The sequence below is a fragment of the Myotis myotis genome, unplaced genomic scaffold (assembly GCF_014108235.1).
Source record: "Myotis myotis isolate mMyoMyo1 unplaced genomic scaffold, mMyoMyo1.p scaffold_m19_p_8, whole genome shotgun sequence".
In the NCBI taxonomy this organism is placed as follows: domain Eukaryota; kingdom Metazoa; phylum Chordata; class Mammalia; order Chiroptera; family Vespertilionidae; genus Myotis; species Myotis myotis.
In genome coordinates this window covers 81,948,768-81,971,196 of record NW_023416390.1, presented here as the reverse complement: position 1 = coordinate 81,971,196, position 22,429 = coordinate 81,948,768, and the positions used below count along the sequence as shown (strand labels likewise).

Here is a 22,429-nt window from a genome sequence, read left to right as displayed (position 1 = left end):
ATAAGGTATACAAACAGATAACAAGAACATATAGCTATACTCAACGTTATTAGTCATTAGGAAAATGCAAATCAAAATCACAAGAAGTGATTCACACCCACTATGATGGCTATTTAAAAACAAAGCAAAATCACAGGTGCTGATGAGCATATGGAGAAATTGAAACCCTAGTACATCGGTATAGGAAAGTTAAAAATTTAGCCAGTGTAGAAAATAGTATGTCAGCCCCTCAAAATGTAAAACAAAATTACGATATGACTGCAATTTTACTCCTAAGTATTTATACAAAATGAACTGAATATAGGTATTTAAACAAGTACATGTGTTCACATGCTATGGCAGCACTATTCAAAATAGACAGAGATGAAAACAGCTCTAGTGTTCATCTACAGATGAACAAATAAACAAATTGTGGTATATGCATACAATGAAATATTATTCAACCTGGAAAGGAATGAAGTACTGATGAGTGGTAGAACATAGGTAAACCTCTACAATATTATAAGTGAAAAAAACAGACACAAAAGATCACTTATTATATAACTCCATTTATAAGAAGTATTCAGAATAGGTAAATTCATAGGAATAAAAGTATATGGTATGTTTGAGCTGGGGGCAAGGGGGAACAGGGGCAACTGGCTTAATGGGTATACGGTTTCCTATTGGAGTAATAGATAGAGGCGGTGATTGTAAAACATTATGAATGTACAAAATGGCACTGAATTGATTACTCTAAAGTGGTTAATTTTATGTTATGTGAATTTCACCTTAATAATAATAAATAATAGATAATCATCCCTCTGATGCTTTTAGAGAGTACCAAGGTTGGCTCTCCAACTTTGTTCATTTCTTTACATGAATGCATTCATAAGCACTCAATTAAAGATTCAGAGGTGAATATCTGCAGATCTCTCTCCCATTGTACTCTTGTGAACTCTACTTGTCATGATCCCTCTGGACCAGGGGTGGGCAAACTTTTTGACTCGAGGGCCACAATGGGTTCTTAACCTGGACCGGAGGGCCGGAACAAAAGCATGGATGGAATGTTTGTGTGGGCTAATATAAATTCAAAGTAAACATCATTACATAAAAGGGTACGGTTTGTTTGTTTTTTTTAGTTTTATTCATTTCAAACGGGCCGGATCAGGCCCGCGGGCTGTAGTTTGCCCACGGCTGCTCTGGACTCTTAAACTCTGTCTCTTTAAATCAGAGATATCCCTGGCCTCCACCTGGTTCTCAATACCAATGCTTCAATTTTTAAAAATCCATAGATAATAAGCTGGAACAAAGTATCTTATTTATCTTCTTATTTATATTTATCTCATCTTATTTATCTTCCTGTGTGTAGTATTGTCCTGCATTGCCCAGTGTTCAATGTCTTAAATCCATGGTTTTATGGAAGTTGTTTATTTTTTTAGTTGTTTTGGGGTGATGCTAATTTCAAGGCCAGTTATCTAGTGTGGGCATAAATGAAAGTCAACATTTCCTTTTTACTGAAGTGTTTGTCAACCTAGGTTTTCCATATTTATTCTCAGGTGTTCATTTTATAAACACATATACTTACACTTCTACACACACAGTTATATTTTCCTCTTTAGAAGATATAAATGTACTACTTAAGTGTAAGAAATGTTAATCTAAGGCTTCCTGTAGATACAAAAGCATATGTGCATATGCTCACTAGGTCACTTCAAATTCTATTGTATTCACTATAGCAATAGGAATTTCAACAGCACAAGGCTCTTATCTCAGTGAGCACCATCACAGAGCTCTTCTGAAAGTTCAAAGTATGTTCTCTAATGAGATTCACTGCCAAAAGTGAATGCAAATAAGAAGTACGCCTGCCCATGCAATCCATAGACACAGCCTTTCATCTTAATGGGTAGAAGATGTCCATAGGCTCTTCAGTATGGTAAGGGGATTAGACCACCGAGGACAAACATTTCCTAACAATATCTCTTGATTAGAAATAACCAGTGACACTAAAGGAAACACTTATTATTAATGGAAAATGTAAATTTTAAAAGAAAAATGTATGTTCACCAGAACAACAAAAATTTGATTAACTGATTCTAACCAATGGGTAGATGGAGTAGAGAACCATTTTTCCTCAGCTTTAGGGCCACATGAACCTATATTCTAACTTTTTAAAAATATATATTATAAACAATTTATTTTATTTTATTTATTTTTATTTTTTAAAATTCTCTATTATTTAAAGTATTACATATACTATTACATATGTCTCCTTTCCCCCCCACCATTGACCTACCCCCTGCCACCCCAGCAAATGCCTTCACACCCCTACTGTCTGTGTCCACTGGTTACGCTTATATGCATGCATACAAGTCCTTTGGTTGATCTCTTACCCACCCTCTTCCCCTGCCTTCCCACTGAACTTTGGCAGTCTGTTCAATGATGGACTAGATCTCTGGATCTGTTTTTGTTCATCAGTTTATGTTGTACATTATATTCCACAAATGAGTGAGATCATGTGATATTTATCTTTCTCCGACTGGCTTATTTCACTTAGCATAAAGCTCTCCATGTCCATCCATGCTGTTGCAAATGGCAAGAGTTCTTTCTTTTTTACAGCAGCATAGTATTCCATTGTGTAGATGTACCACCATTTTTTAATCCACTCATCTGCTGATGGGCACTCAGGCTGTTTCAAATCTTAGCTACTGTAAATTGTGCTGCTATGAACATAGGGGTGCATATATTATTTCTGATTGGTGTTTCTGGTTTCTTGGGATATAGTCCTAGAAGTGGGATCACTGGGTCAAATGGGAGTTCCATTTTTAATTTTTTGAGGAAACCCCATACTGTTTTCCACAGTGGCTGCACAGTCTGCATTCCCACCAGCAGTGTACAAAGGTTCTCTTTTCTCCACATCCTTGCCAGCACTTATCTTTGTTGATTTGTTGATGATAGCTATTTCTGACAGGTGTGAGATGGTACCTCATTGTTGTTCTGATTTTCATCTCTTGAATGATTAGTGACTTTGAGCATGTTGTCATATGTCTCTTGACCTTCTGTATGTTCACCAGAAAGTATTTAAATCCTTTGCCCATTTTATGACTGGATTATTTATCTTCCTTTTGTTAAGATATATGAGTTCCCTATAAATTTTGGAGATTAAACCCTTATTGGAGATAACATTAGCAAATATGTTCTCCCATGCAGTGGGCTCTCTTGTTATTTTATTGATGGTTTCTTTTGCTGTGCAGAAGCTTTTTATTTTGATGTAGTCCCATTTGTTTATTTTTTCCTTAGTTTCCATTGCCCTAGGAGGTGTATCGGTAAAGATATTGCTACGGCATATGTCTGATATTTTGCTGTCTATGGATTCTTCTAAGATTTTTATGGTTTCCCTTCTTACGTTTGTCTTTTGAGTTTATTTTTGTGTATGGTGTAAGTTGGTGGCCTAGTTTCATTTTACAATGGAGTCAAGACAGTCTCTTCAATAAATGGTGTTGGGAAAATTGGACAGATACATGCAAAAAAAAAGCAATTGATTTTAAAGGCTTGATTTTAACATGAAGAATGGTGTGTCACTCCTGAAAGCAGGGTTTGTGCTTGTGCTATTCGTTCTCAGAATTATTTGGTTGGTAATCTAAATATGTTTCATTTTATTATGTTTCTAGAGCAATCTGTGGGAAAAATAGTTATCAATGAACTAGTTTCAAAGCACAATTGCAACACTAACCTTTTATTAATTTGTCCCGTGGAGGCAGTCTTGTCTGTGTCATGCCCCAGCCATTCCCTCACTGTGATAAGGAAGCATAGAAATCACACTTGCATATGAGTCCACTGAGACTTACTCTTCCTAAACACGCTGTGTTCTCTCATGTCTCTGTGGCTTTGCAATTACTGTGTCTCTACCTAAAAGACATTCCATACTTTCTCCATTTTAAGAAATGTATTTAAGAAAACCTGTTATGAGTGCCATCTTTTAAGTGGAATCCTCTCCATTTTCTCTAATAAACTAAGTAACAGTATTTTCTAAACCACTACACCCTAGAGCTCATTTTATTGCATACAGACTTCATTCAGCAGTTGGTTTCCCACTATCTTCTGAGCTACTATCGCTTCTCGGCCTTTTGGCTAAGATCAAGTGTAGTATCTGAGCTACTGAAAGTCGTAGCCTGTTCGCACTACATCCTCTTTGGAAGTTCTACCCTCAGTGCATAATAAACCTTTGAGAAATAATTACTGGGAGAAAGTAAAGGAGGCAAGGAGTAAGGTAGTTAAAGAAAAAGTAAATGAACGAATATTGCAGGCATTAGGCAGTGCAGACTACCTCATTTTATTGTTCTCCCCTTCCTTGTGCTTTGCAGATATTGCTTTTCATATTTTTATTTTATTTATTTATTAAAAATTGTGAATTTGTGGCAACTCTGCATTGAGCAAGTCTATTGGTATCATTTTACAACACAGTTTACTGAGTATTTTAAGCCCACTTCTCAGAAACTAGTTTCAAAGTTTCTGCACAATTGCAACACTAACCTTTTCTTTCAAAATATTACTACTTTTTGACAAGGCACCTGGTCATTTAAGAGCTCTTTGGAGAGGCACAATGGGAGTAATGTTTTTTCATGCTTGCTGACACTACATCCATTCTGCAGCCTGTGGATCAAGGAGTAATTTTGACTTTCAACTCTCATTATTTAAGCAATAAATAATGATTTCTCAGATGGATCTTGGCAAAGTGAATTAATAACTTTTGGAAAAATTCACATTTTAGATGCCATTAAACAATATTAGTGACTCATGGGAAGAGGTCAAAATATCAGCATAAACAGGAGTTTGGAAGAAGTTGTTTCTAACCCTCATGGATGGCTTTGAGGGCTCAAGACTTTAGTGAGGAAAAACTGCAGCTGTTGTAGAAAGAGAAAGAATATTAGAAGTAGAGCCTGAAGATGTGACTGAATTGCAATTCACCATAAAATTTTAATGGATGAGGAGTTGCTTCTTAAGGATGAGCAAAGAGCGTTGTTTCTTGAGAGATGAAATCTATTCCTAGTAAAGATGCTGTGAAGAGTGTTGAAATGCCAACAACTTACATGTTACATACATTTAGTTGATAAGATAGTGTCAGGGTTTCAGAGGAATAACTCTAATTTTGAAGGAAGTTCTACTGTGGATAAAATGCTATCAAACAGCATCATATGCTACAGAGGCATCATCAGTGAAGTGAAGAGTCAACTGATACAGCAAATTTTATTGTTGTTTCATTTTATGCAATTGCCACAGCTACCCCAACCTTCAACAACAACCACCCTGATCAGTCAGCAACCGTCAAACTGAGGCAAGACAATCCCCGGCAAAGATATTTTAATTAAGCTATGTTCATTTTTTTTAGATAAAATACTATTGCACTCCTAATAAAGCACAGAATAATGTAAACAGGATCTGGGAAATCAAAAGATTCATGTGATTCAGTTTATTGCAACATTCATGTTATTGCTATGAAACCGAACCCACAATATCTCCAAGCTGCTTGTACAAACAGAAGAGGATAACTGTTCCAATATTTGCACAATTGGATCGCTCACAGCACCAAAATTTGGCCACAACATCTGAATTAACATAATTTTGAAAAAACTCATGCATTTCATGAAGTGCAGAACTTTAAGTAGCTGAATAAATCCTATCATGAGACAATCTGATAATGAAAACAAATCAACATTATAAAACCTGAATATATGGAATAAATATACATAGAAATTTTTACTATGGAAAAATATCAGCTAAAGAGTCAAAAAGATTAATAACATTTTAAATCTCTCCCTTGATTATTTTTATGTTGATGATTGCAATGGTAAATAAAAATACATAATTCTCTCACTGGGCATCATAGAGGACTTGTTACTAGTTTACAATCCATTTGAGGTGATAATACATATTGTGTTAGAAAATGATTTTGAATAAATTTCCAACTTGATGTAGAGGACAGAAAACAAGTCTTTCTTTATTTTTAGTCTTGAAGCAGTCATGTCTAGCTTGGCAAACAATCAGAAAACAATAACCCTCCATGGGACGAGACTACAACCAGAAACGGCTAAGAATCCTCCAATGACAATATTCTTACACAAGAATATATTGTCATGATTGAAATCAAATACAAAAATATTCAGAAAATGTTAATAAAGACAAAATTTGAGCTATGGAGGCTAAATTAATAAAAAAATAAATTCTAAAGGGCTAGATGACATGTAGAAACACAAACCCAGAGGCCGTGGTTGGGACTGTGCTCTAATAGCTAGCCATTGATGGGCATGGCTGGTATCTCACAATGAAACAAAGCATTTCTGCATTCCGATGATGAGCATGTGATCACACCCCATAGAAATCAGTAATTGTCCCACAGTGTGACTTTCTGCAGCAGCTTCGGTTTATTTGCTTGTTTTTGTTAATCTTCACTTCAGGATGTTTTTGTCCATTAAATTTTTAGAGAGTGGAAGGGGAAGCAGGGGAGAGAGAGAGAGAGAGAGAGAGAGCCATTGATGTAAGAGAAAGACATCAGTGGTTGCCTCTGGAATGGGCAGATGGGGTGGGGATCTAACATGCAAGCCAGGTACATGCAGATGCTCTAAGCACTGGGCCACACTGGCTTGGGCTCTGCAGCAGTTTTAACATGTGCCAGCTGATGTTCTGACCTGCACTAAGCCATGCCCCAGCCATGTGCCTTTGTTTACTCCCAGTGACTGGTGAATGCATGCGTGTACTAGATCTATTCAGTATATAAATTCAGTATATAAGTTAAATGACTGTAATACATATAGAAAACTTCCGTAGAATTAAACTTTTCATACATAATTTTAAGTATACAAATGGGACTACATCAGGAAAAACAGGCAAAGTAACTAATTTGCCTATTTTTTAGCATACACATTTGGAAAACCTACTTTATTATATAACGGACTTTCAGCTTTAATGGACACTCTTCGCCCAAATTAGTTCTTTATATTGAGGTTTTACTGTACTTAGAAATGAACATTTAGAAGATGATGGTAATCTTTGCATTGTTAGGTTGGCTATATATGAAGTTAGGGTCCAATTAACTTTTGCCACAGCTTTGCCCTCAAATATTTAAACAAACACTTTTTAGATTTTAAGAAATGCTGGCCTTCATGTGTGATAATATGCCAATGTTTCTCAAAGCAACCCCATCCAAATCCGAGTGCTGCTTTCAGGAGCAATGATGGCCTGTTGGGATACAGTGCTCGGTGAACTGATTTTTTCTTCGTTTGTTTTAAGGAAATGATAGCTGATGTTTATCTTACTAAACATTGAATTATTTTTTGTCATGCCTATGAAATAATCTCTTTTTGATGAGCTTCCATTATAGATCATGGTCACTGGGATGGTTTAATTAGCTATTTTGAGGCTATCATGCCACATACTTCCAGCACTTTTTTTCTTGGCCTAAAAACAAAAGAAAATACAGAAATTTAGATCTCAATTTAATGTAAAGAAGTTGACATCGAAGCATAAACTCATTCATATCAGTTACTCAACTCAAATTCAGCATTTGTGGGTAAAAACTTAACAACAATTGCATTTTTTCTTCTTCCCCACACAGCCCGTTTTCTCAAGTATTTTCATTTTTTAACAAAATGCATTTTATTAAATCCTGAACTCTTCTGAATTCTTAGGCAACATAAGAAGGCTCATTTTAGGAAATTGTCAAATCCTCCTTTTAACCTTTTTTTCTGGGACCAGAATAAAACATGTTATAAGTGATAACACCTAAGGAAAAAATATCCTAGAGATTATCATTCTTATATAGAAAATTAGCAAACCTAAGTGATGGTAATCTTTGAACACATAGATTTCAAGGAAAGTGTAAAATAATTTTTTTCATAGCCTATTGTTGCAAAAGTTTCTTCTAGTACAATTTACTCAATTTCCCCATACTAAGAATCAGAGAGAAAGCTATTATTAAAGAGAACTCCATTTTTACCAAATTCTATATAGAGTGCAACTAGATTCAGTAAAAAATGGAAATTACTATGACAATTCAAACATTAATGACTTGAACCTATAAAATATAATGATATCTTTAAATAAATCAGTCCTTGGAAAATTAGGAATATTATAGTCTAGTTAAAAGATGAATGTCTGTGTCATCCATGAATACCTGTTCCTATGATTACTGATGACCAACTATATAGATTTGACAGAAGCACATTCTTTTATTTATTTTGTACAGTTCTTCTGTAGCCAGTCTTTTCAATCTATAGATGAAATTAATTATAATTTCTGTAGTGAGATGTTCCAACTATATTCTGAGAAATTAACATTTCTGAGCTTACTTTAAGATTGTTGAGCTAGTCAGAGAGTAATTTCTTGAAATGGCACTAGTCAATTGGAAAGGACTTTTCCTGAGCAAAGAGCTTTATACCTAATGATGGCTTATCCAACAGAGGGACATACCATGGTGAGAACATCATCATTTTTGTCAATAGTATTCATCTCCTAACCTGACCATAAAATTCATATCCACTGAGTGCGCAGAATCTTTTTCATTAAATGTTGTGTGTCATATTCAAGCCCAAGTATCACTGATTAGGGGCTCCTCTGGCAATCAAGTGTGGCCCCCAAGGAAGAGATTCAATCATTCTCATTTTGTATTTTGTAAAAATTTAAAATTCTAATTGTTCGGGGGCATCAAACAGCTCATAAATACTTTGCATGCGAGAAAGCCTGGCGAACAGTTGCAGAAAACATTCAGGATTTATCATGTCTGGAAAAGTGACAACTATAAGGTGGGACATTGCTAGAACCTTTATTGGTGGAACAATGAAGAGAACAGAAGGGCACTTAATCCCAAGGTTAATGTATCACATCAGCTCAAGGTGCCATTCATGTGTAACTGGTGTTTCTGATGCCCATGTGAGGATTGCCATTGGGAACGCCCTAAATTCCTGAAACAAGAGAAGATCTGGGCAGAGGAGTGGTGTTCCTATGAGAGTCATGGTAATCAGAAGAGAGAACGATTCCAGCTACACTTTAAATAGCAGGTGCTTCCCACATTTTCAGCCAAAGCTTCAGAAACCTTCCCCCCACCTCCCGCCTCCCGAATTAATTTTGTATTTTCCAATGCCTGAAGGTAGAGCTAGAGAAGTAAGGTAAGGCATAGCTCTTAAGCTGTATCCTTACTTAATACATTCAGCTCTTCCAGTACAGCAAAAGGGGGCGGGGCTCAGGCGGAGACAAAAGAGCTCAATTTCACTTCTGACTTTGTCCCAAATGCTTCACTGCCCTGGTAAATTCCTATACGTCCATTTTCTTTCTTCTCCATAACATGGAATTACAAGGCAGTGTTAGTGTACAATACTTCTTAGCAATTGAAAGCACTATGAGCATATAAGATGTTATCAAATGAATGTCATGTTTTTTTAAATTTAAAAGGTTCACTTATGATCACTGTTTTGGCTATTCTGAATACATGACTTATGTCAATATTTTTATCATGTGACTTTTAGACAAGGTAGTGATGTTCAAAGGTAGGAGTCTTTTGTTTGTTTGTATCCACAGTCTTCTACCTTTGAATTGTGAACTTCATCAATAGCTGCTAATTAAGGAAAATTCTCCTCAGCCTTTTAATGTAATATTCAATTAAATCAGCATTCATAAGAAAATACACAAGGTTATATTCTGTTACAAGATGGGATTGTTGGCTCATTAATTTTCCTCTTCAATATAATCTTTTCATAATGATACCGAATTTTTGGACTGGAACCTGGATTCTTTGTCCACCGGAATAGAAGAATGAATCCACGGACAGAAAGTGGTATAGCAAAGGTGGAGATTTATTGAAGAATAGACACAGACTCCCACGTGGGGAGAGGGAAGAGTACCACGAAATTAACTCCCACATAGGGAGGGGAAAAGGGTCCCACTGAGTTATTTTTCCCCATGGCTTATAAAGGCTGCAGTTCCTGTGTCCTGATATCACCTCTGATTGGTCAATATTCCCCTTGGAGTTGGTTACTATAGTGATTCCTAAGGCCCTCCTCCCTCATAGCCCTCGCATTTCTCAGGGCTTTCTTCTCTTCTATCTGAATGAAGGGCTTCCTTCCCTTTATTTTATAAATATAGACCTTTCTTGGCTACTTCCAGTTCCCTTGTCTTATGTAAATGCAACTGTTACTGCTCCCTTGTCTTATGGAGAAGTTACTGCACCTGGCTTCCTTATGTTATGGAAACTTCTCCCAGTCTGCAGCCTAATGCTTTTCCATGGACCCCAATTCTAAAAAATCCCTAAACCTGCCTATGTTCCCCCCAAATTCCTGCTTCAATAATTGGACCCTGGAAGTCTAGATTATCTCAAATCTGAAGGGTGTGAAGTAACAAGTTTGGATTTAATTTTTTTTAATTAAAATACTAATTTCTTGTCCACAAACACCTAGCTCTGTGAAAATAGAAACTGTTTGCTTCCTCTTAACTTTTTACTTCTATCTTTCAAATTAGCACTATAATGCATTTACACTTACTTCATTTTTAAAAAGTATTCTCTCTCATGTCCAACCATGAACATGGAACCTTTAAGAGATTAATCCTATTACTGAAGGAAGATATAGAAGATAAATAAAATGCATAAAAGTATTGTTTAAAGACATAGGAGAGCAGCCATGGCAGGCAGCAGTTGGATTTACCCCTGGGGAACCCCCACTCCCTCACTTTTTGTCTTTCCTCAGAATTCGTCAATCACATTAAACATGGTACCCTGAAGATTTGGGCAGCCAAACTAGGAAAGGAGTCTGGAGTTCAGATCTTCTAGGGCAGTGATGGTGAACCTTTTGAGCTTGGCGTGTCAGCATTTTGAAAAACTCTAACTTAACTCTGGTGCCACGTCACATATAGAAAATTTTTGATATTTGCAACCATAGTAAAAAAAAAAAAAAAAAGACATATTTTTGATATTTATTTTATATATTTAAATGCCCTTTAACAAAGAAAAATCAACCAAAAAAATGAGTCTGCTTGTCACCTCTGACACGTGTGTCACCTCTGACACACATGTCATAGGATCGCCATCACTGCTCTAGGGTGACTAAAACTTAAGGGGAATATCACTAGAGGCAGGGAACCAAAAAGAAGTAATTTGTAGGCAATTCTCTCACTTTAGAAATTGTCCAATACTTAACTGTTTGTGCAAGCTGTGACTTCTAAAAACAAATGGAGAACTGCATCTGAGGAGCTAAAATTCTGAGAGAATATTTGGCAGCCTCGCTACTAAGAAGTTAGAATTCAAGACTAGCCATGGAGGCACAAAAAGAAAAGAAGAGAAACAAAGAGAGGAAGGAAGGAAGGAAGGGGGGAAAGGAGGGAGGGAGAGAGGGAGGGAGAAACTTGCTATGTCTGATGCTCAATTTCAAATTCAAAGGTTCCAAAGAAACATACAATAAAATAAATATTCTTCTTCACACAGAAAAGCAGGAGTTCCCTAAGCAATTTCTGCTCTCTGATCACTCAAGTGTGTCAGGTGCCCCCAAGCAGTACACTGTCAACATTGAATTTACCAAAACTAATTTTAAATTTTAAAATGTCATTTCAATTTACCTTTCTCAACTCAAAATTATGTGCAGAAAAAGACATTTTGTTTGCCTAAGGAACAGGTCACTGGAACCTTGCAAAATCCCTTTGAAAGGTAAAAATTGTTTTATATCTGGGGAATCCAATATTTATTTGAGCTAGCAGAGTAGTCTAGGGCATAACAATGAAATATTTGGTTCAAACTGTGTTAAATAAAGAAGAGAAATAAAATACACATATGGGAATCTCTTTGAGCTTTTTATTTAAGGATATGACTTTCACAGGTATTTCTTATAGTTCTTGTTTCTCTTACATCAACTCAGTAACTAATCAATGTCCTAAATGAATAACAGCCTCTTTGTGAAATATTAAGCCACACAAACCTATGCTCTTCCACAAATATTTTTGTTGGCATTTTTTCCTAAATCTTTGATGCAGAAAACCATTTTTACTGTATCAAGATTGAAGTTACCAATATAGATTATTTCACTCTAAAGAATCTTATGAATGGAAAAGACCTTAGAAATTTCCTTGTTCCATACATTTGTTTTTTATATTAGAGACATTATGTGAAATAGGTGAGCTCAGTTAATGAAGCTCACATAGTTTTCCATGATAAAATTAGAACATAATTATTTTATTTAAATTATAAAAAATATTATTTTTCAATTAAAGTTGACATACATTATGTTAATATCAATAATACAGCCCAGTGATTGGACATTATGTCACTTTTTAAGTGATCACCCTGTTAACTCTAACAGCCATCTGACACATAGTTATTACAGTATTATTGACAATACCTATTGTACTGTATTTTACATCCCTGTTACTATTCTGTAACTACCAATTTGTACTTTTTAAAGGCTTCACCTTTTTCACCTTTCCCCCTGACACCCTTCCCATCTGGCTAACTTCAAAATGGTCTCTATCTCGAAGTCTGTTTCTGCTCTGCTTGTTCGTTTATTTTGTTTTTTAGATCTATTTTGTCTGGTGTAAGTACTGCTGCCTCTTCAATACAGCATATGTAAGGGTCTTGTTTTTTTTTTATCCATTTAGCCTCCATATGTCTTTTAATTGGAGCATTTAATCCATTTGCATTTAAATTAATTTTTGACATATATGTTTATACACTTTGTTTTAATAGCTCAATTTATGTTTCTTTTCAGATTTAACTCATTGGAATTAATAATTATTCAAAGTGTTTACTAGTATACATTTTTGGGGGATACCCTGTATTTACTGCCATTTTATTAATCATAGTTTTCTTCTCCTCCTCCTCCTCCTCCTCCTCCTCCTCCTCCTCCTCCTCCTCCTCCTCCTCCTCCTCCTCCTCCTTTATCTTCTTCTTCTTCTTCTCCCTTTAAAAGACCCTTTAACATTTCTTATAATCCTGGTTTGGTATTGATGAACTCCTTTAGATTTTTCATATCTGGGAAGCTCTTTATCTGTCTTCAATTCTCAATGACAGTTTTTCTGAGTAGGGTAATCTTGGTTGTAGGGTCTTGTTTTTTATTATTTTGAATATTTCTTACCAATCTCTTTTGGCCTGCAAAGTTTTTGTTGAGAAATAAACTTACAGTTTTATGAGAACTCCCTTGTAGGTAAGTAACTGCTTTTCTCTTGTTGCTTTTAATATTCTTTTTTTGTCTTTAGCTTTTGGCATTTTAATTATGATGTGTCTTGGTGTGGGCTTCCTTGGGTTCATCTTGGTTGGAACTCTCTACATTTACTGGGCTTGTATGTCTATTTCCTTCACCAGGTTTGGGAAGTTTTCTGTTATTATATTTTTCAAATAGGTTTTCAACTCCTTACTCTCTCTTTTCCTTCTGGCACCCCCATAATGCTAATATTGCTTAAAGTTGTTCCAGATGATCCTTATATTACCCTCATTTTTTGGATTTGTTTTCCCCATTTTGCTGTCCTGATTGGGTATTTTCTGCTTTTTTTATGTTTCAAATCTCTGATTTGAGCCTCTGCTTCATTTACTCCATTATTGACTCCATGTAATGTATTCTTCATTTTGTTAGTGTATTTTTCACTTCTGACTGGTTCTTTTTTATGTTTTCTATCTCTGTTATTAAGTTTCTTATCTCTTTGTTGAAGTTCTCACTAAGTTCATTTACTTTTTCCCTAAGTTCATTGAGCACCATTATAAGCAATATTTTGAATTCTGCATCTACTAGATTGCATGTTACCAGTTTATTTAGTTCTTTTCCTGATTTTTGTTCTTTTTTAATTTTATTTTTCATTTGGGACACGTTTCTTTGTCTCCTCAGTTTGGTTGCCTCTGTGTTTGTTCCTATATTAAGTAGAGCTGATACATCACCCGGGCTTGGTAGAGTGGCCTTCTGTAGGTGTCCTATAGGGTCCAGTGTCATAGCCTCCCTGATCACTCTAGCTGATCACTCCAGGTATGCCCTCATTGTGAGCTGTGTACACTCTCCTGTTGTACTTGAGCCTTGATTGCTGTGGCACCTAAATAGAAGGGTTTTATCCCCAGGCCAATTGGCTTCAAGAACTGGCTATGACCATCGTTGAGGATCAGCTATGTAGAGACTGATGCCCATGGAGCAAGACTTACTTCAGTGGGGCTTTGATGCTTGCTGAGTCTGCCCCTTGACAGTGTCCATTGTGGAGGAGGTTGGGTGATGCTCTGACATGGTCTGAAGGTGTTCATCAGGTACATTGGCTGTGGGGCCTCCAAAGAAGTGCAGTCCAAGGCCAGCTGCCACTTGTATCCTGCTCGGGACCACCTGGCGTGAACTTCAAAGTGATCATCAGATGGCTGCTACTTTTGCTGGGATTGGAGGTACCCAGGAGAGGCCAAGCTATGAGCCAAGTTTGGCTTCCACTAGCTCTAGGGCTGGGGCCATTTAGCAAGAGGTATGGGATACCCCAAGATGCTGTTTTTTTTAGAGATTTTAGGAAACTCCAAAGCATGAGCCAAGACTGGCTGTGTGGAAAACCACTGGAAATGGTTTGGGTTGGGCCCAAAGTTGGGTGGGACAGGGGCCTCAGGTAACCACCAAGGCGGGGCAGACAGTGTGAGCCAGGTTAATGAAGACTCAGATATGTCACCTACCTGCAGGCTCTGTGGGGGGTGGGCCCAGGAAAAGGAACAATGGCCTCTGTCAGAACTGCTGTCTGGGTGAAGGCTGCCCCTCCAGGTCTTTCCCTGATGCCAGACATCTCAGTTTCTACTTGTATGCTCCTGGTGCTCCGGAGCTGGAGCTCAAGCAAGCAGTTCCTGTAAGTCCATGTGCGGGACCAGCTTGTTCTGTGTCTCTTCCTCACTCACCAATCTCAATGTGGCTTCCTCTTTGTATTCTTAGTTATAGGACTTCTGTTCAGCTAGATTTCAGGAGGTTCTATATGGTGGTTGTTGGATAGTTAGTTCTAATTTTGATGTGGTTGTGAGAGGATTTGAGTACCGCCATCTTGACCAGAATTAGAACCTGATTTTTGACCACTAATTTTTCTTTTTCTTTTTCCAATGTGTTACTGCACAACCAACATAAAACAGTACCAAAATAGAACTCAAGCACATTCCATTTAAGCTATTCTCCCTTATTGAAGTTCTACATTACATTTTACATGAAGAACTACAACCTCAGCAGGTAGTTTCCTTGCTAACAGAAGTTCTAAAAGCCACTAATTTAAGTAAGAACTGAAGGATTTCAGAAGAGACAGTTTGTATATTTAAGTAAGAACTGTCTCATGACCATTTGGAGTAGCTTGATAGAATAGAAGGGTGGTGGAATTTTAGATGGGAAAAAAAATTTTAAGGCTCAGTGTGGGAAGTCTTTAATACAGTTTCCAATCATGTGGACATTTTTGTGTAAGTGCAGCATCTTAGCTTTGATAAGCCATCTATTTCTTGGAATATCTCCAACTCTTTGGGCTGGGCTCTGAGTTAGTCCTGGGGGGCAATTTGTTACCCATATGACAGGCCAAAGAGTTTTAATAATAAACTGCTGAATATTTCATCAGAAATGAAAAGCATTGACTTACCTGGTTCCTGGGTTGTACTGCTGTTTAGCCTGCTCATCTTTTCCACCTCGATCACCATGGAAATTACACAGAAAGTCACTGTAGAATGATTGGTAGTGAACATTGCTTGTTTTGGAGGGCATGGCTGGAGTTCACAGTCTCAAAATCACACTCTCTTTTATTTCTTCTTTCTCTCCCCCTCCCCCTTTGGCGGTAAGCTTATTACCTCACTAAATTGAAAGTCTGCGCTGATAAGGCACATCCTCACTTTATTTTATCATTGCCTGGCCACACTCCCAATTTACTACTCTTTCTCTGCATCCACAGACTTGACTTTACCTGTGGAATTTGTCTTATGCATTGTGACCCTAAATATAGAGTTGAACAGATAGCTGTGTATGAATGAATCAATACTAAACCTGTTTTATTTTTTGTTTGTTTGTTTTTCAATTCTTGCTTCTTGTTTTCTTTCCTCTACGCACCCTTGAGAACACTTGGGAAGACAAAGCCATGAGCACAAAGGTAGGAGACCTGAGGGAGTCAGTGAGAGACAAGGACCTGATTGTAGTGGCTGTTCTCAACTGAGAACCCTGAGCCAAAAGGCATTACATGATTTGTAAAAGGCCCCTCAGTACCTAAGGGGTTGAGCCATCTCTCAAACTCCACCTGACTACAAATTCTGCCCTTTAGAAATACCACATTACCTCTACATATCCACTTGTAACAACACCCTGTCTTTGCTTTCAGTCTTATTTCTTTCCATCTTTTTGACAGCCTGACAGTTTTATTGAGATCTCCAGTACTACAATCTCAAATTCCTATGCCTGCTTTTTCCTGTTATGACCTCATGATCTTAAATTAAAAATTAAGATTAAAATTCCAAAACAAGCAACATTATTTGCATTCATAATCCCTGGTTTTCATTGTCTTCATCACCCTCTTTCCAAGTTGAAGCTCACTGGCACATCTCATCCACATAGACAGTAAATCCAGGGGCCCTTCAGTTGAAGGTGGGAGGAGCTACTTCCCTTCCTCATCTCCCACCCTGTTATTTGCTTACTCCCTGCAGTGTCGGCTGATTTAATAATCACTAGTGGAAAGCTACAGTGTAAGGTTTATATACCTGAAACCATTTACGGATGAAGGCACCGGAGGCTAACTTGTCCAAAAGAGAAAGTGTTGGGAAAGAAACTTGAACTTCAGACTTCAAGTTTTGTTGAGGTCCAGCCCCAGCAGGTCCAGGGGTTCCCCAAGGTGTGGACAGAGTTGGCGAAGAAGGAATGACACGGAGACAGCAGCGTTCAGTTGATCAGCATAGCCAGGTTCTCTAGCTAGGTTCTAGCCAGGTTCTCTAGCCAGGTTCTCTAGCCAGGTTCTCTAGCCAGGTTCTCTAGCCAGGTTCTCCAGCCAAGTTCTCTCTTTATTGTCCTGTTACATCTGTATTTATACCATTTGATTTTAATCCTATCCATTCTATTCCAAAGGTTAGGGCATTTGTTATCTCCATTCCAAGTTCACTACTCTATTGTTCTGTTAAGCTACAAGGAAGTAACTGAAGGAGATTATCCTAAATAAAGATTATGTTGCTTAAGCATGATTGTTCATAGTTAAGGTGATTAACTACCAGCCTGGCACTTAGTTAAGGGGTTTTACTGATTTATTCCCTTCCTTAGTCCTGTTAATCCTTAACTCCAAGGAAAAATCCCCACCTGGGGAAACAACCTTTCTCAGGGAGGTGGCCCTCATAGCGCTAAGAAGGGGAGCAAACATATTAAAAACAGTATGCCAAGTCCCTTGAAACATATGCTGTGCAGATGTTTCTTCCCTGTAGCGACTGTGTCAAGCAACAAGGATGGACTGGCCTCGAGTAAAGTTTGTGTTCTTATCACCACACCACAAAATTTAAGGTAGAGCTTCCCATCTTCTCAGTCTTTGCTCCTATCTAGTTCTCATGTTGCAAAATACCCTCAAAAACATTTTGAGAGACAGGGTTGTAAAATCTATTGATCTCAGTCTTACCTCTGCTGCACAAGATAACTAGTTCCAAATACAACAACAACAACTATAAAAAAGGCAAGATAAAACAATGCACTCTTGAGAGACAAAGCAATCATCAGAACTCAATTCATATATGTCATAGATGTAGAAACTGATAGGTGATTTAAAGTAACTATGATCAATATGTTAAAAAATAATAAATAGTAATAAGAACTTGACATCAAAAATATATATATATAATCTTAGTCTTATAATGAGAAAATATGAGATACACACAAATCAAAGGATAGTCTACAAGATACCTGAAAAGTATTCTTCAAAGTATCAAGGTTATATAAGCTAAGGGAATACTCAGGAACTGCTTCTATTTCTTAGTGCACTAAGAAGACATACAACAATGAATACAATCAGGCTTCATGTATTAGGTTCTGAAATAGTAAACTACATTAGTGGAAATCTGTTGAAAAATGAATAAAGTCTATGGTTTAGTTAATAATGTAATTCCTATGTTCTGATAATTATAATGTGTAGAATCTTAACATAAGAGGAAGCTGAGTGAAGAGTATTTGGAAATTCCTTATACTGTCTCCACAATTATTTAAGTCTAAAACATTTCAAAATAAAATATACCCTACTGCCTATTAATTCAGGTTGGGGCAAAAGTAGATTTACAGTTGTGAGTATGCAAAACACAGAACATATTCCTGTATTATTATTATTTATTAATTATTGTATTATTTTCCATACTCACAACTGTAAAACTACTTTTGCCATATGCTGCATTCATCTATATCAGCGGTTCTCAACCTGTGGGTCGCGACCCCTTTGGGTGTCGAACGACCCTTTCGCAGGGGTCGCCTAAGACCATCAGAAAACATATATATAATTACATATTTTTGTGATTGATTACTATGCTTTAATTATGTTCAATTTGTAACAATGAAATTGGGGGTCACCACAACTTGAGGAACTGTATTAAAGGGTCACGGCATTAGGAAGGTTGAGAACCACTGATCTATATAGTCAACAAATATTTATTGAATGCCTGGTGTATTCTGGACATTTTACAAGGCACTAAAGAAATATTTCATAGCTTCATGGTATTTATAATATACCAAGTAAGAAAGATAATATGCAAACACACTAATAGATATTTTGTTACAAGCTTTAAATTAAAGCTAAACTATAGCATGACAAGTATTATGTGGGACTTTACCTTAGAACAATGGTAGTCTGCAAGCACATTACTATGTAAGCAATCTCAGAGGTAAGAAAACAAAAAAAACAACAAATTAAAATGCTTCAATCACATGGTTCATTAAAAGTCAATTTAAAGCACACAGGAATAAGCAGTGGGAAAGAGATGGGGTGCCTTAATATACTCAGGATAGAGTGCAGAGGGCTGGAAGGACCACACTATCTGCGCTACCTTAATTCTTTTCCAGTGGTTGGCAAACTGCGGCTCAGCAAACCGTAGCTCGTGAGGCACATGCGGCTCTTTGGCCCCTTGAGTGGGCTCTGCTCTTTATTCATTTATCAATTGAATACCAAAAAGCCGCATATGGCTCACGAGCCACGGTTTGCCGACCATGGGTATATACTATTCCTATGTCCTGTCTGTCCCTCAGCCACATCACCTTCCCCGCTGATGATATTTTTAGGAGAACCAGAATTGAGGTTGAAACAAAGGAGTTCACAGACAGAGCATCTTCTATAGAAGATGACAGTGACATTCCTGTTCTGTCAGGGAGACACAGGGACAAGTATGTTTGGCCACATCAACTGTAACTTTTCAATCAAATTAATCGAACAGCATGGACTTCCTTTTGTGCTTGAGCAGAAAGCATATGGGACCAAAATGGGTGTGACCAGTAGGTAGCCAAATTAAGGCCTCGTGAATATGGAGCACTTCATATGTCTTTATATTTAGAGTATTCTTAATGAATACCTCTTACATATGTAGTATCTACTATGCATCATGATATTTAGAATATAATAAATATTTCTTATCCAGGTGCCTCATGAATTTAGGTATTTTCAGTCCTTCCATCTCTTCCTATCTATGTGCACTCTTCATAGCCCTCTCCTCACTACTACACTCGGCTTCTCCAGAAATAAATATGAAGTAGGGTGAAAAAAAGAGAGGTTAGAAATGATATGATTAGCAGAGATGTAATATGCTATTGGTATATTTAGAAAACCAAGTTGCTCAAATGTTTTCTCTCATGAGATGCTTTTGAGTGTTCTTCAAAGACCCCTCTATGTTACTAGGTATTGCATGCCTGTAGTTGTTTACATGACTGACAGTAATAGCCCTTAGGCCATAGGCTCAGGGGACTCTTTTTTGGAGGATGCTCCCACACAGTCCTTTCAGGAGCAGACTCTCCCAAGATGGGGTCCTTTATAGGGCCAATGCCTAAACTAATGAGGAACAGCAAGTTCACTCATTTCTTGGCAGAACAGTTTGGCCTATTTCTTCTATTCTGCAATATTTTCAGAATGAGAGGTTATTTTCAGAATGATGTATATACAAGTTGCTATATTCCTATATTGAAGCCTAAATTCAATAAGCTAGAAGCAAACCAGTTCAAGCCTACCTTCCTAGGAAACATAACATACTTCACTCTCCAAAGAATTTCTCACTGTTGGAATCTAGCCAGGAGAAGAATGAAATAAGGGTTTCAAATCTTGCTTAACAATCTCTTGGCCTCCCCTTCATTAATGGTCTGGCCTTTGCTAATACTTCTAACTGAAGAAAAAAAACGTTGAATTTAATATATACATATTTAACATCACACACTATCACTATTTTTTCTGTTTCTTTTACCACTGGTTAATCCACCACAAACTGATGAATCCATCACTTACATAATTGATAGATATTTTTCCAGGTTGTCAATTAAAACAAATAAAAAAAAGTATATCTTAATGAAAAAAATATCATGTTTATTTTCTCTAAATATTCTGTTTCTATTTAGCTTTAGCTAAATTGCATTGCCATCTATTTGTTTCCAGATCATTTTAATAAAAATCTATAAAGCTACCCACATTTCCCACTCTCATAAAGATAAATCAAGAAGCTCAGTAGTGATGCTAAGGACTTAATTTTTTTTATTTAATTTTTCATGATAAAGTCTCCTTGGGATACTATTCAGGCTAAGTTCCCAATGATGAGGAGGTTTTTGCCTCCATTGAGACAAAGCCAGGAGGTAATATGATAACGTAATTTTACCCAATTATGGTCTAAGAGTTAACATGACCCATTAAACTAAAAAAAAATGACAAAAACTCTACTTATGGTTCTTAGCTCATGATTTTTCAAGTATTTTTTTAAAAATTCTGTGCTAAACAGGTGAGTTTTATGACAGGACATTGGGCAAGTGACTGTGCCTTAGGAAAAGCCTATGAATTGAAAACTTTCTTGTCAGTCTTTCTCAGCCTTCTTGCTGATAGCTTATATAGAGCAATTCATCAAGCTGCAAAAGGTTGATCTGATTTAGTCACAGCCGGCTGGGGGAAATTCAACTGAAAACGGCCAGTTTACAGGTGCTGTCAAGACCAAAGTAGCTCACTTCCCTGGGGGGCCAACAGATGAGGAAAAGCATTGAAGTGACAAACAGTAAAAGGAACAAAGGATTGGCTCAGCCACAGCAGCCTCACCAAGGCTGGGCAGCGTCTTCAGTCCCCGCTGGGCGAAGGCTCAGAGATTAGCAGGAGTAATCTACTTTTGCCTAGGTGAGCACATTCAGGCCCTTTCCCATGATGCCTCCGTCACTTTTCTGATTGTAAAATCATTCAGATCATCCTGGGTGAGCTAGAATTAAAAGTTGTACTCTGAGGCCCCTCCTCATCTCTAAAGATATCATAATAGTAATAAGAGACACATTTAAAAAGGTGTAGCCATGCTGTAAAGGCAAATAAATAAACGTCTCTGAAAATCAGAGAGCAAAATGCGGGCAGAGCTGCAGCCATGGACACGCCAGGCTCCTGCCGCGGGAGCCGCCCAGCACTGGACTCTGCAGCGAAATAAGGAATAAACAGTCCCCAGGAAAGGAGAGGAAATGGAGTCCGGATCGCTGTGTTAGAACCAGGGCATGAAAAAGGACCTTTGCTTATAAAAGTGAAAAAGCTGAGAAGTGGTTCTGCCAACCACTGCCTGGCAACGTGGTTCCCAAGCATGTGCTTTCTTGGGAAGCAGCAGGACGCACCCCTGCCAGCTCAGGCCTTGGGACAGTGAGGCCTGCAGACACCAGGGAGGGGGGACTGAGCCACATACTCCAGGCCCAGCTCTCAGCGGCAGTCCTGGGAAGCTGTGTGGAAGCAATTGCAAAACTGCTGGAGATGAGAGAGAGCGACCTTCCCCTAAACACTGGCTGAACAAAACTCGAAATATATAAAGTACGCTAGAACTATAGAACTTCCCAGTAAAATAAAGCCTTGCAGATAAATTTCCTCCAGATGAAAAGAAAATGACATAGGAATCAGACAAAAAGCTTCAATGTGATTATATTTAGAGTCCTCTGAATGACTAGGGAATAAATAATATTCATTGAAATAACTAATGAAATTCAAATGCATGAAGATGAAGGCTGAACATGTGTATATTCTACAACTCAGCATTGCCTTTGCTATATTTATGTCAGAGACATTGAAGTAAATTTAGTAAAATATTAAAGTTATTGTCTTTATGATAAGACTTCTCGCATGCAACTTTGCATCACAATGAGTTTTATTGTTAAAGAGCCTTGACATTTTTGTGGCGATTTCACATATTTTTTTGAATGTACGGACACTAAGTATGTGGTGTGACAGATATTATCTCTATTTGATTGATGACATACTGAGGCAGAGAGCTTTAATTAATAGTCACATAGTTACTGACAGAGTATTA

The 22,429-nt window shown here is 37.3% G+C and overlaps 1 pseudogene; it reads left to right on the top strand.

Moving 5' to 3' along the window:
• The first annotated feature begins 4,087 nt into the window (after positions 1-4,087).
• LOC118662379 lies at positions 4,088-4,186 on the top strand (annotated as a pseudogene).
• Positions 4,187-22,429: the final 18,243 nt, after the last annotated feature.